Source organism: Salvia hispanica, chromosome 4 (assembly GCF_023119035.1).
Source record: "Salvia hispanica cultivar TCC Black 2014 chromosome 4, UniMelb_Shisp_WGS_1.0, whole genome shotgun sequence".
Taxonomy (NCBI): domain Eukaryota; kingdom Viridiplantae; phylum Streptophyta; class Magnoliopsida; order Lamiales; family Lamiaceae; genus Salvia; species Salvia hispanica.
In genome coordinates, this window is record NC_062968.1 from 42,527,906 (window position 1) to 42,540,696 (window position 12,791).

The following is a 12,791-nucleotide window of genomic DNA, read 5'->3' on the forward strand; positions in this document are numbered from 1 at the left end:
ATCTGTGGGATCGATCCTTACTACCCTATACTAGCCAATAGAGTAGAATGGGTTAAGGTTTTGATAGTGATTGAGAGAGTCCCAACGACATATTTAGATAGTTTTAAGATATGCTAGGCCTAGCGGTTGAGCCTGCACACATGCATTTGTACAATCATCTCAAAAAGTCTATTCATTCACCTTCGTTTTCAGGCGGATGACGGTTGGACTTCCTCTTCTTCGAATACGCCGCTTTCACACTGACAAGTCTGCCGCTGGATGAGAAGTAAGGATTCGGATAGTTCCAACTCACCTCCAACAACAGTTACTCGATTTTGGTCAGAATAGAACGATAGATTTAGGGTTTGTCGTTGAGAACGACGAGCGAAAAGAGAGAAAAGAAATTGGTTGGTTTGATTTCGTGGAGATCAAAAGTTGCGTGATTTGTTCTTTTTGTTTGATTGAGTTTTTAATGAAATTTGATATAAGAAAATTTAATTTTTTTAACAAAATAATTAGAAAATAATTAGGCCTAATCAAGTCAACAAAACACTAATTGACGGTTGACCGTCGGAAATTGATGGCACCGTAAAAAAAGGACCGGATCGACACGAATTTCATATATAATGGAGTCGTTCTAAAAAGTGAATGTTTTGGACTAAAATCAAGTTTCGGCATATATTTAGGACCAAAATAACCTTTACTCTACTTAAATTAACCTACTTTGAATCACAATATCTTCATTTTCAATAAATAGTCCCTACCTGGGATTGAATGATTGAACTGGGGCCACAATCTTGGTAATAATACTAATTGTACTTGGAATGATTGTAGTAACATTTAGGGCGTGTTTGATAAGTTAGTAATACCAAGATAGAGATTCATGTATGTGTATTTCTAATTGTTTGATATCATAGTTAAGTTTAACTCAAAGCCCAATATAAGACAAGGGCCCTACCCAATCTTACCAAAATTATAACTTTAACCATGTTTATGTAACCCACCAATTTGTCAAGTTAAGTCATGTTATTTATTATATAATACTCCCTCCGTCCACGATTAAATGTCCCGTTTCTAAAGGGCGCGGGTTTTAAGAAAGTGTTTGAGTGTGTAATAAATGGAGTGTGATAGTGGAATTTGGGACCCACTTGATTGCAGTTTTGAATTAAAGTGTAGAATCTGTTTTTTTTTTTTTTTAAGTTTCATTTAAAATTTTCATTATTCATAATTTTCATTATTCCTAGTTTTCAACAATAAATAAAAATGAGAACACAAAATTCATAAACAAAGCCTTCCATTCCATAACCTGCGAAAATTGTTTCAAATATAAAGGGGGAATATGAAAATTTCAATTTCCCTCTTAGACATTTTAGAGGGAAATTTGAAATAAATTTTGGACTTTCAAACTCCCTATAAATACATTAACAATGTGCATTTAACACAACTCCTACCAACCTCCAAACTCAAAAAACTCCCAAAAAAAGTAGCATTACATTCAAATTAGCATTTCCCTCAGAAAAATTTCATCTCAGCCAAGGCAGTCACAGGTCCTAACCAGCAATATGAAGAACTTGGTGGTGCAGTTCCTCCTCAAGCACAGCCACGCAGGAGTGCTAAGAAGAGGTGCTGTTATGGAGGCAGCGGGGGAGTTTAGCATCAACAGAAAGACAATATACAGGCTGTGGAAGGTAGCAAAAGATCAGACGCAGCGAGGGGAACCTGCAATCATGGAAGAAAAGCTTAAAGGATATCAACATGCAGATAAGTTAAATCTTGATGAAGATAAGGTCAGAAATCTATCAACACTTCAAAGGTCTTCAATTGGAAACATGGCATGTAATTTGTGTGTCAGCAAGACCACAATTCATAACTGGATTAAGCAAGACAAACTAAGGCCTCATTCAAATGCTATCAAACCTGCCTTGACTGAGCTTAATAAATTAGCTAGGTTGAAATGGTGTCTTACTCAACTTCAGCCATCCATAACTCAAGGAAAAGTTCAATTTCATGGCATGCACAATATAGTCCATATTGATGAAAAATGGTTCTATATGACCAAGACATCAGACAGGTATTACCTCTTGCCGGATGAAGATGAGCCATATAGGTCATGCAAGTTAAAGAGGTACATCACCAAGGTGATGTTCATGTGTGTTGTTTCTAGGCCACAGTTTGACAGTGTAGTGAGGGGCAGCCCACATATGATGGTAAAGTGGGAATATTTCCCTAAACTGAAGATGTTCCAGCTCAAAGGAAATCAAAGAATAGAGATAGAGGGACCTTGGAAACAAAGCCAATTACAACACTGAACAAGGAAGTGATGAGGGGCTGCATCATCCACAAGGTATGCAATTTTTTCATACTATCAGATGTTACCAACTTAGTATAGATCATCATTTAATTCATTAAGTGTTTTTCATGGCAGATCATACCTGCAATTAAGGCCAAGTGGCCTGATTGGGCAAGTAAGGAGATATACATACAGCAAGACAATGCTACACCGCACATAACTGCCAAAGATCCAGAATTTCAGGCTATTGCCAACTCAGATGGATTTAAAATCCATCTGATTTGTCAACCACCAAATTCACCTGACACTAACATATTAGACCTAGGATTTTTTAGGGCTATACAGTCACTGCAGCATGAGAAACCATGCAAGAATGTGGATGAACTGGTGGAAAATGTATGCAAGGCTTATGAAGAGCTGACACCACAGACCCTCAACAGAGTTTTCCTCTCCTTGCAGGCTTGCCTTACCCAGATCCTACAATTCAGAGGGGACAACAGCTACAAAGTTCCACACATGAACAAGGATAGGCTTGAAAGAACAGGGGGACTACCTAATGTGCTAGAAGTGGATGAAGATCTTGTGAGAGAAGTGCTGGAGTACTTACGATAGCCAGAGAACAATGATGGTTCATGGTATGACATTGGACCTCTAACTGATGCATTTGGCTTCTAGGATTGTGGCTGTGTTTTTGGTTTTTTGATCAGGCCCTAAGGTTTTTGGAATAGGTGGTCTGATGTTTTTGCTTTTTTGGTGTATATAAATAGTGCAAAGATCATGTAATGCACATTTTCAGCTTTTGAATGTAAGGCAGGACAGGGACACAACTAACAGAATCCATAATACTTTTCACTCAGAAAAATTCCATCATAGGGCAGGAAATCAAGCCTCCAAACCTTGCAAAGGGGTGGCTTGACACAACTTAAGCACAACCAATAGAATAAACCACCAACAATATGAGCCAACACAATATGATCACCATAGAAAGATTCCACACCAAATCAGTGAACATAGAAGTAAGCAACACTTTTTCCTTAAATAAATTTCATCATAGGGTAGTAAATCAAGCCTCCAAACCTTACATAGGGGTGGCTTGACACAACTTAAGCACAACCAACAGAATCAACCACCAACAATATCAGCCAACACAATATGATCACCATAAACAGATTCCACACCAAATCAGTGAACAAAGAAGTAAGCAACACTTTTCCCTCAGAAAAATTTCATCATAGGGCAGTACATCAAGCCTCCAAACCTTGCAAAGGGGTGGCTTGACACAACTTAAGAACAACCAACAGAGCCAACCACCAACAACAACAGAAGCCACGCAAAATCAGTGAAAATCATCACAAAAATTTCATCATAGGGCAGGCTTAAGCAACAATAATGGAACAACACAGGCTCTCAGACAATATTTCATCATAGGGCATGCTTATTGGACAATAATCGAACACCACAAGCAAACAATACAGCCTATCATAAAAATTTCATCATATTGTTGTGATTAAACCTCCAAACCCTAAATTGAGGGTGGAAAAATCACATAAACAACAAACACCTCGGAAACCCACAAACCCCCAAACTCAAACAGCCTCCAAACCCTAAATAGGGGGTGGCCAAATCACAGAAAACCAAAGTCAGTACAAACTCACATTTCAGAGTAGATCGGCCATGCCATGCAATAGCATGACCAAAAACTCCTTGAACCACTCCTCCTCCGAGATACGCCTCTTCCTCCGTGGATTTGGAAGTGGCGTTTCAGGTGCTTCAACTTCGAAACCCTCAGAAATGGCTTCGAGATCCGGAGTTTCAGGGAGCAACGAGGACTGGGATTCCATCCACGAATCCAATTCGAGCTCAGGGGTTTCGAGAACCATGGTCTCCTGTGAATCAGTCTTCTCCCACGAGTATGTGGGGATTGTGACGGTATGAGTGGCAATAGGAGCCGAGATCGTTCCCTCCGAGGTGTTAAAGATCCACTCTAGAGGAGGAGACCACAGAGGAAGAGGCGGCGAGGGGTTAGGGTTTCCGATTGATTCTCGGATAGAGAGAGGGGTTAGGGTTTCCGGAGGCGTGCGATCTATCTAGTCAAAGAGAGGAGGAGGAGGAGGTATTCGACAGCGAGATGGAGGCGGCGGCGGGTTAGAGAACTAGGGTTCTGCGTGAGAGAGCGAGAGAGAGAATAAAAGTAGAAGAGGAGAAATGATTGAAGGGAGTGAGAAGGTGGGAGGAGATGTAAAAGTAATGGCATGGGTGTAAATAGAGTAAGAAAATGAGGGTATGAATAATGTCCAAAAATAGTAAGGAGAACCGGGACTCTTATTCGTGGACGGACGAAAATGGAGAAACGAGACATTTAATCGTGGACGGAGGGAGTACAAATTTAGATAATTTCTGTTCTATCAAACAACAACAAAAAAAATCATATCTTTGCATATCTTAACCTGAAACACCCGTATATTTCTTATCTTAGTTTACATATCTTCTCATATCCCATCTTTTTTATCAAACGAGTCCTTAAAGTTTAAACAAACATTTATGAGGTGAATTTCTCAACATCTCATTATATGATAAGTATATTAAAGGCTATACATAATTTCTACACTATATAATCACTTATCAATTCTAAGATTGTTACAAAGGTGACCCAGTTCAGGCCTCGCATCCATCCAAGTTGTGAATTTCATCTCACTGGCTGACGTGCTGTACAAATAGGATCTAAACGCGATCAGGAAGAGGTATCGCTTGCGGTGCACACACAAAGCAACATTAGATCTTAGATCCTAAAGCTCATTATTGCAAATGGAAAGCATACTGCAAATGGAAGACTAGTAGAATATCGATATGTCATGGTGCCTATGTAGCATAGCCGGACCTCAGAGCTTTATGTAATGGGAAAGAGGGAGTATATGTAGGATGTTGACTCGGACACAACCTTGTTTATTGTTTCGAAACCATTATGCACAAAGTTGAAAGAGTCCAAGATTAGTAAATCAAATTCGAAGACAGTAAAGGTCTCAATCACAACACCACAGATAGTTGTCAAGTAGGTCGGCCCGGCCAGGCCCATGTTTGAGGCGGGCTGGGATTGTATTAATTTTGCTAGGCTAGCCCGGCCCAAGCCCACTTGACATGTGGGCCTGGGCCGGGTTAGCTTTGTTTAAATTTTTGGCTTATGCATTTGAAAGATATGCTAAATATAATATATGTAAAAATAAAATATATAATTTTTATTTATATCTTATATACACTAAATCTAAACTTATATAATTTTTTTAAGTTTATTTACTGACTTTGTGTAAACATCATTTTTTATGTTCTTTATTCTATCTAAAAGTAAGTGCATAACTAAATGAATAGCCAATATGGTTAGTTTTATTAATATATGCTGACATATAAGTTGATGTTGTATTTTTAAAACTACAAGTATATGAACTAATTAACAAATTTAAAGAATTCTATAATTATTCATTAAATATTAAGGTTTGAATACGTAATATTCTTAATGATAAACTTCAAACCATCTTTTTTACATCTTGGATGCAAAAATATAAGAAAAAAATTTGGATGTAGTCAAGATTGAATATTGCAAACATGATTTGGTTGGAAACTTGTGTAGATATTAGACTGTTATTGTTTGAGCCCATCCGGAGACATCCAACAAATTGGAATGATATAGAAAAAATTAATATCTCATGCACAAGATGACATGCATAAATAGAAAATATACTATTATTATTGATTAATCACATAACTACATTAAAAAAACTAATTATATATGTTTTAGGGGTTTGTGGTGTTACAACCCCAAAAGCCAGAGACCAAGGCCATGTTTGGTTGCCAAGATTCTGTCCAGGAATGTAATCTGATTCCTTAAATTTTAAATCCATGTGTTTGTTTTGGTTTTTAATCAAACTGGAAAAGTAATCAGAATCCGAGAACAAGGAAAGTTAGTACAACTTTCCAGGATTCTGAATCCGAACTTTTCTTAGGTATTCTTTTTTCCAGTTTTAGGATTCTTACACATTTAAGCAATATAGACTATATAGTATAGTTTTTTATTATTATTATTATTATTATTATTATTATTATTATTATTATTATTATTATTATTATTATAAAGGCCATGTTTTACTTTTGCATATAAATAAATAAAATTCAAATAAAGCCCTGTCTGGCCCGGCCTAGCCCAAATGGGCCTAGGCTGGGCCAAGCTTAGCAAAATTAATAAAAGCCTAGCCCAACCAGCGCGGCTCAGACATGGGCCTGGGCCGGGCTGGGCCAAAATATAGGCGGGCCTCAGCGGTCCTAGCTCGAGCCGATCTGGCCCAGCCCACTTGACAACTCTAGGTGAATACCATTTTTTCCAATGGTGAAAATAAGGGCAAGATGGGTGGATGTCATTTGGAGGGCAGTTTTGCGAACATTGAAAGCTGGATATTCTCAAAATCGTTTACGCACACAACATCTCATCAATTATTTTGCAGTTAATATTTGAAGTTGAAGATTTAGAGGATGAGAGTTTGGTTGGAAGATGGAAGTTGTTGTCGTTAATATCATATACGTCATTATTGTTGTACAGAGTAAAACTTTAATCTCGCATAAAATACCAGAACTTATTACAAAATCTCATACATAGTACCCATGTCAATTTGAAATAGCATATGGAGTACCTTTGTAAATTCGAAAGACTGCAAAAGGTGGCTAAATGAAGATGGCAATAAATTTAGGGATTGCCAAAAATGCCCTTCAGAAGCTAGAAGCTAGGGGTATTGATTATGTTAAATGATATGGTTGTATGACGATTTTTTTATCAGAGGTGTGTGATGTTAAATGATATGGTTGTATGACGATTTTTTTATTAGAGGTGTGTGATGTTACAATCACAAAAGCCATGGAATAAAATGTGTAGTTCACTAATTCTTTTTCTGTTCTAAGATATTCACTTCCATGATGAACGGACTTCTTCATGGAATATTCACTTCCATGATGAACGGAATATTCACTTCCATTGATTTAAAAGGATAAAAATCGTAGATGGGATATTCACTTCCATGATGAACGGACTTCTTCATCCACCAAAATTAGTGACTATCTGCAAAATAAAGTGATAGGAATCAGGAAAGTGCATTCACCTTATAGTCCAACTAACAGTGCAAGAACACCAACTCAATTTTTACTAAAATTGGAATTCCTAATTCCAATAAGATCAAGAGCCACAATCATTCTCCAAGTAACATGGATGTTGCATACTTGCATATGACATAGCTAGATCAACAAATATCGATAACATTGTGAGCATCTCAGCATTTCATCAACCTCCAAATGTAGTCGAAACCTAGCTCTATCTGAAGACTGCTTTCCTTTTTATAGTGTTAGCAAAGAGATAAAGATATAACTGGTTGTATGTCCTTGTTCCGCGATGGTGCTAAGCCTGGACACCAACATATCCCGACATATGAGAAGGCTAAAAGAGTAGGTTTTGGATTCGACCAATCCAGTCGAGGTTAGGATCCTATTTCAGTGACAAACCATTGATGTCTTGTAAGTGACGCCTAGTCTTGAAACAATTCAATTTACTTGAGAAAATCCAGTTGATTATAAGCAGTTTACATGATGTGAAGTAATTATATATGATATGTACATGTAGAGAATTTATCTACAAATTAATTCGTTCAGAATTCAAATCAAACAAGCTTCAACAACTTAGGGTGTCTCCAACGGCGCCCTTCCCACTCGCCCGTCGGCGACGTCCGACCGGACGGGCGCCATAGTGGGCGGGAAGGGCGCCCACGCCCGTCCCGAGTGCCCCTGCGATGGCCTCGCCCCTCCCGTCGACGGGCGAGTGGGACGGGCGCCACTGTGGCGAAGGTCGCCCGTCCCGGTCGGACGTCCGACATTTTATTTTTTTATTATTTTTTAATAAATAATAAACTCTATAAATAGGGCTCCCCCAACTTCATTTCATTCACACCACTTGTGTTGACAAGTTTCTCTCTCTCTACAAATTTCATTTCTACTACAATGGAGTACAATAGAAATTCCCCCACCACGAGCGGAGGGAACACACCCTTGATTCCCATCGGCGCAGAGGGAAATTTTGCGGGGATGAATCCCAGATGGCGGGGATGGGCGGTATGCCGACGATGACTCCCCAAATGTTCTACAATATGTACACTTGGATGAGTCAAATGGGTCAGATGATGCCGGGGGCAGCGGGTATGCCGGCAAATATGTCGGGGATGGGTGGGACTGCGGGGATGGGCGGTATGCCGCCAAATATGGCGGGGATGGGTGTGACTATGCCAGGGGCAGCGGGTGATGTGAGCCTCGCTGGCTCGCGGAACTCTCGCGACACCTCTCCGAACGAATTAGCCTCTCGCCTTCGCCACAGCTCGCTATACTTGTAATAAATCGAAAATAATGAATCTGCCATGACATTCCTCCGGTTTAAGATGGATATTTGTGCAATAATTACAATATGGTGGATGTGAACTCGACGTGAAGATGGTGGTGGGAGTGGAATGAATGACGCCACAATCGAATATGAACGTTCGATTGATAAGTCGATAAATGCCTTGAATAAACGAGCACTTTGCTACAAGAAAATTCAAGACGAAGAAGAAGAATCAAAGACTCTAATCAGTGCTGGTTCGCACGAGCTCCCCGAAGCCGAGGAAGTGGCCCCGCTACCACGAACAGACACTCGCCGTCGTCGTCGCCCGATCGAGCAACAAGCTATATAGCGAATGCATGAGAAGCAGCAGCCAGCGCAGCGGGTCCTACGAGGTCGAATCGGAGGTCCCAGGAGGAGAAGAGGACGACAGCCTCGCCCGCGCGCGCAGCAAACGAAGACCCCTGATGCAGATCACTTTGAAGTGGTATAACACGCACGATCCAGTCTTGAGAAGGCTGTGCAAGGAGATGGTCGACCGATGTCGGCGCGATTTAGGGATGCCAGCCATTGATGATGATGGCGTCGAGATCGGGGGCGGGGACGAGGACGAGGAGTGAAAGCCGAGGGGGTTATGTAATTTTATTTTTAAACTATGTTTTTTTTTAAAATTATGTAATTTTTTTTAATTATGTAATTCTGTTTTGTAATGTAATTTTCGTATTTCCCGTTCGTATTCGTGTCAAATTTTATTTCCATGAATTTAAATTTTAATTGTGAATTAATTTAATTGTGGGAAGGGCTAGTGGGAGGGGCGAGTGGGAAGGGCTAGTGATATGGCAGTGGAATGGGAGGGGCTAGTGCTGACGTGGCATGGGAAGGGCGAGTGGGAGGGCCGCCGCCGGAGACACCCTTAATACAGCTATGATTTTCATAGTTAGTGACAAAACTCATTTCACCAGTAAATGGTAGGGGAAGTCTAGAACATAAAACAGATCATAGATTCTTATAAACAATGCAACTATCTCTGACCTAAAATCAAATTGCACTACATCCGCTACGAAAATAAAATCGAGATTCATAAATAAACAGACGACTTTACAATTAAACAAATTCTAGGGTTTGAAAAGGCACAAACTTACTCTTTCTGTGCCTCTGAACAAATGGAGATTTCGCCGCCTCCTCCTCTGAAAAGAAAACGCACAAATCATGAATAAAACAGATGATAAAAATTGGGGAGAAATGGGGATTTGGGTAATACCTGTGAGGCTGAGGGACATCTTAGTGACAATGGTGGCAGTGACTCCGAATCCGACTAGGAATGGCCAGCAGCGGTTCCATTCTCTCTTGAAGAACACCGGCGATCAAATTTCCTCATTTTCTCTCTCTCTAGAGATGAAATGCGACGGAGGTATGGTGATGAAATCGGCTTGCTTGGCTTCTGTGGGCTTGGCCCATTTTTGTATTTTATCCCAAAGTTTATAATGCATACAAATTAAAATATTGCATAGCGATTCGAACCTAAGGAATTTGGGTAAGCATCAATCCTTTACCACTATCATTGTCACTATGGCAATGTTTGATTTTTCAGATAAAATAATAAGAGTACAATATATAATTTAGAATTGAATTGTAAATTTATTTTAATTGAAAAGGCTTAGTTATGAAATTCATTTAAGATTGAGTTATAAGATTGAATCTCATGAATCAAACACACCGTAAATTTCTTCACAGTAAGTACATATTGGAGCTTTGAATTCCAAGTCATTATAATGTCAATTCACAATTGTAATCAAACCAAATAACATAGCATTTTTTAATATATTTATAGGGTGCTGTTAATTAATTTTGATTTTTTTCGTTTTAACCGAACCACTAAATTATTTATTCTTTGTCATTCTATTTTATAAATAAGTACTCATTCCGTTCCAAAGAAGATTACAGTAGGGGTGGAAAGAATTTTTTTTACCAATTTTGATGCGTGGGAGGGATGGAATACCATTAAGAATGTGCAATTTACCATTTATTGATGAAACATTTTTGTACGTATTCAGCAATTATTATCCCCTAATTCCACAATTTTGTTTCTTGGGTTATATTGAATGAACAGTGCTGGCTTTTCGAAGAATCAATTCAGTTACTCCTCTCTCTGCCTTCGCCGGCGGCGGGCAACGCCATTTCGTGGTATCATTCGTAAGAGCATCCACTATAGGTGGATGCTTTTTGGTGGACAACTTTTTTTTGTCCATAACCCCATTTTATTTGTCCACGGCCACAAAAAAAAGTGTTCGCAGCAATAACGGACACTTTTTGGTGGACAAATTTCACTTTATTTTATTTGTTGTTATTTTAATTCAATTACAATTAAAATTATCGGACTATAAATAATTAGAGAACGAGATAATAATAAAATTAAAAAGTTCGATGAGACCAAATATTCGTTGTATTCATAGATACCGGAAAACTACACAACGAACATTTAAAAAAAAACATACAAAAACAAATAAAAACACAGCCACCATCTACTCGGTGGCGGAGTCGGAATCCTCTGCCTCATCTTCGTCGCCCACTCCCTCCGGCGTCGCCCCTGGACCAGTCAGCCCCAGATCCTCTCTGGTCCTACACATTAGCTCATAGTATATCGCCTTGGTGATCGGGTCGGTGGCCGACTCGTAGAAAGCGGCGGTTATCTTGCAGTTGTTTCATCAACTGCACATTCGGGTTCTGTTCAAGACCACATGGGCCCCATGGTCCACGGGCCCGAGCTCCAGAAGGCGCTGCTGCGCGCCTCGCAATCCGAGCGGCCGCTGAGTAGCGGGAGGAACTGCGGATATTCGGGCGATGCGGATGCTTGGCCTTACGCGCCCTGGAGGCGTGGCGCCAGGTGTGTGTATCGGAGGGAGCTCCTCCGCTTGGGCGTCGTTGAGGTCGATTGATTGTCGCCGCCTGCTGCGCTGTAGTTCCGGCTCGGTTCGTCTATTGCGCTTCGCCGCGTGACCCCCTGTCTCCTCTGCACAGATGGCCTTGAATTTCGGGTAGTTCTCGAGAACGAGAAACTCCTCCCAGTGGTTGAACCTAGGCTTATATAGCGCGTTGTATTGGGACACGGACAGAGCCTTCACGTCGGCTTCGTTGCGGCCACTCTCATCGTTGAGAAGGTTGTTGCCGTAGATGCCCGCGAACTTCTTGGTGGGTGTCAGAATCCTCCCAAACTTTTTCGGGATCTGTTCCGCGTCATGCGGTTTGGCGCCTCTCGGCTTGAACTCATTGTAGGTCAACAAGACGCGCTTCAAAAAGCCCATCTCGGTCTGATCGGTGCCAACACAGGGGTCTGATGTGACGGCATCCCATGCCCTCGCCACAGCAATCGACTCGTCTTTGGTGTAGTGCCCGCCCCGAGCTTGTTACCGCCAGACTCGCTACCGCGGCGCCGCTACTGCCATCCGTCGCCATCGCCGCCGCCTCTTCCCCACGCCGTCGCCGCCCAGCCCTACTGCCGCCCGTTCTTGCCGCCCACTCCCACCACCCAGATTACCACCCCTCCCACACCACTAGTTGCCGCCGCCTCTCTCCCACCGCGGCCGGAGATCTCGTCGGCGAGGTCTCGGCCCGGGCTCATCGGCCCCATCATCTGGCTCTAGGTGTGAACCTGTCAAAATCGAGATGTACGGAGTGCAGGGTGCGGCTGGAAAAGGAAATGAAGAAGGGGTATCGGCTTGCCGCGGATGGTTGGGCGGAAGTCCATGAGTGGGTCGATAATCTCCAAATGCCGAACGGACCCATATGCCTCTGATGAGAAGATTGACCCAGATATTGGCTTTGTTGCCATGGCGGGGATGTCGGTGACCACAACTGGAATGGAGGGGACTCGATCCCCGAGGGGTGGGACTCGATCCCCACAGCTGAGATGGCTGGGAAGAAGGATAGTATCCGTATCCCGATTCTTCTGTGCCGGGTGAATCTTCGTCTCTCCCGTGCATTTGGTAAAAGCTAGGGTTGTGAAATTGGGGGTGGAGTGAAAATGGGTGTGGAGTGGAAAATAAATTGGTGGGGTATTTAAATAAGCCAAAAAAATGAATTAAAATTCGAATTTAAAAAAAAATAACAAAAAAACAAAAACAAAAA

At 41.2% G+C, this 12,791-nt stretch overlaps 1 pseudogene; it reads right to left on the reverse strand.

The window, feature by feature from the left end:
- Window positions 1-1,256: 1,256 nt before the first annotated feature.
- On the reverse strand, window positions 1,257-10,125 carry LOC125224470 (annotated as a pseudogene).
- Window positions 10,126-12,791: the final 2,666 nt, after the last annotated feature.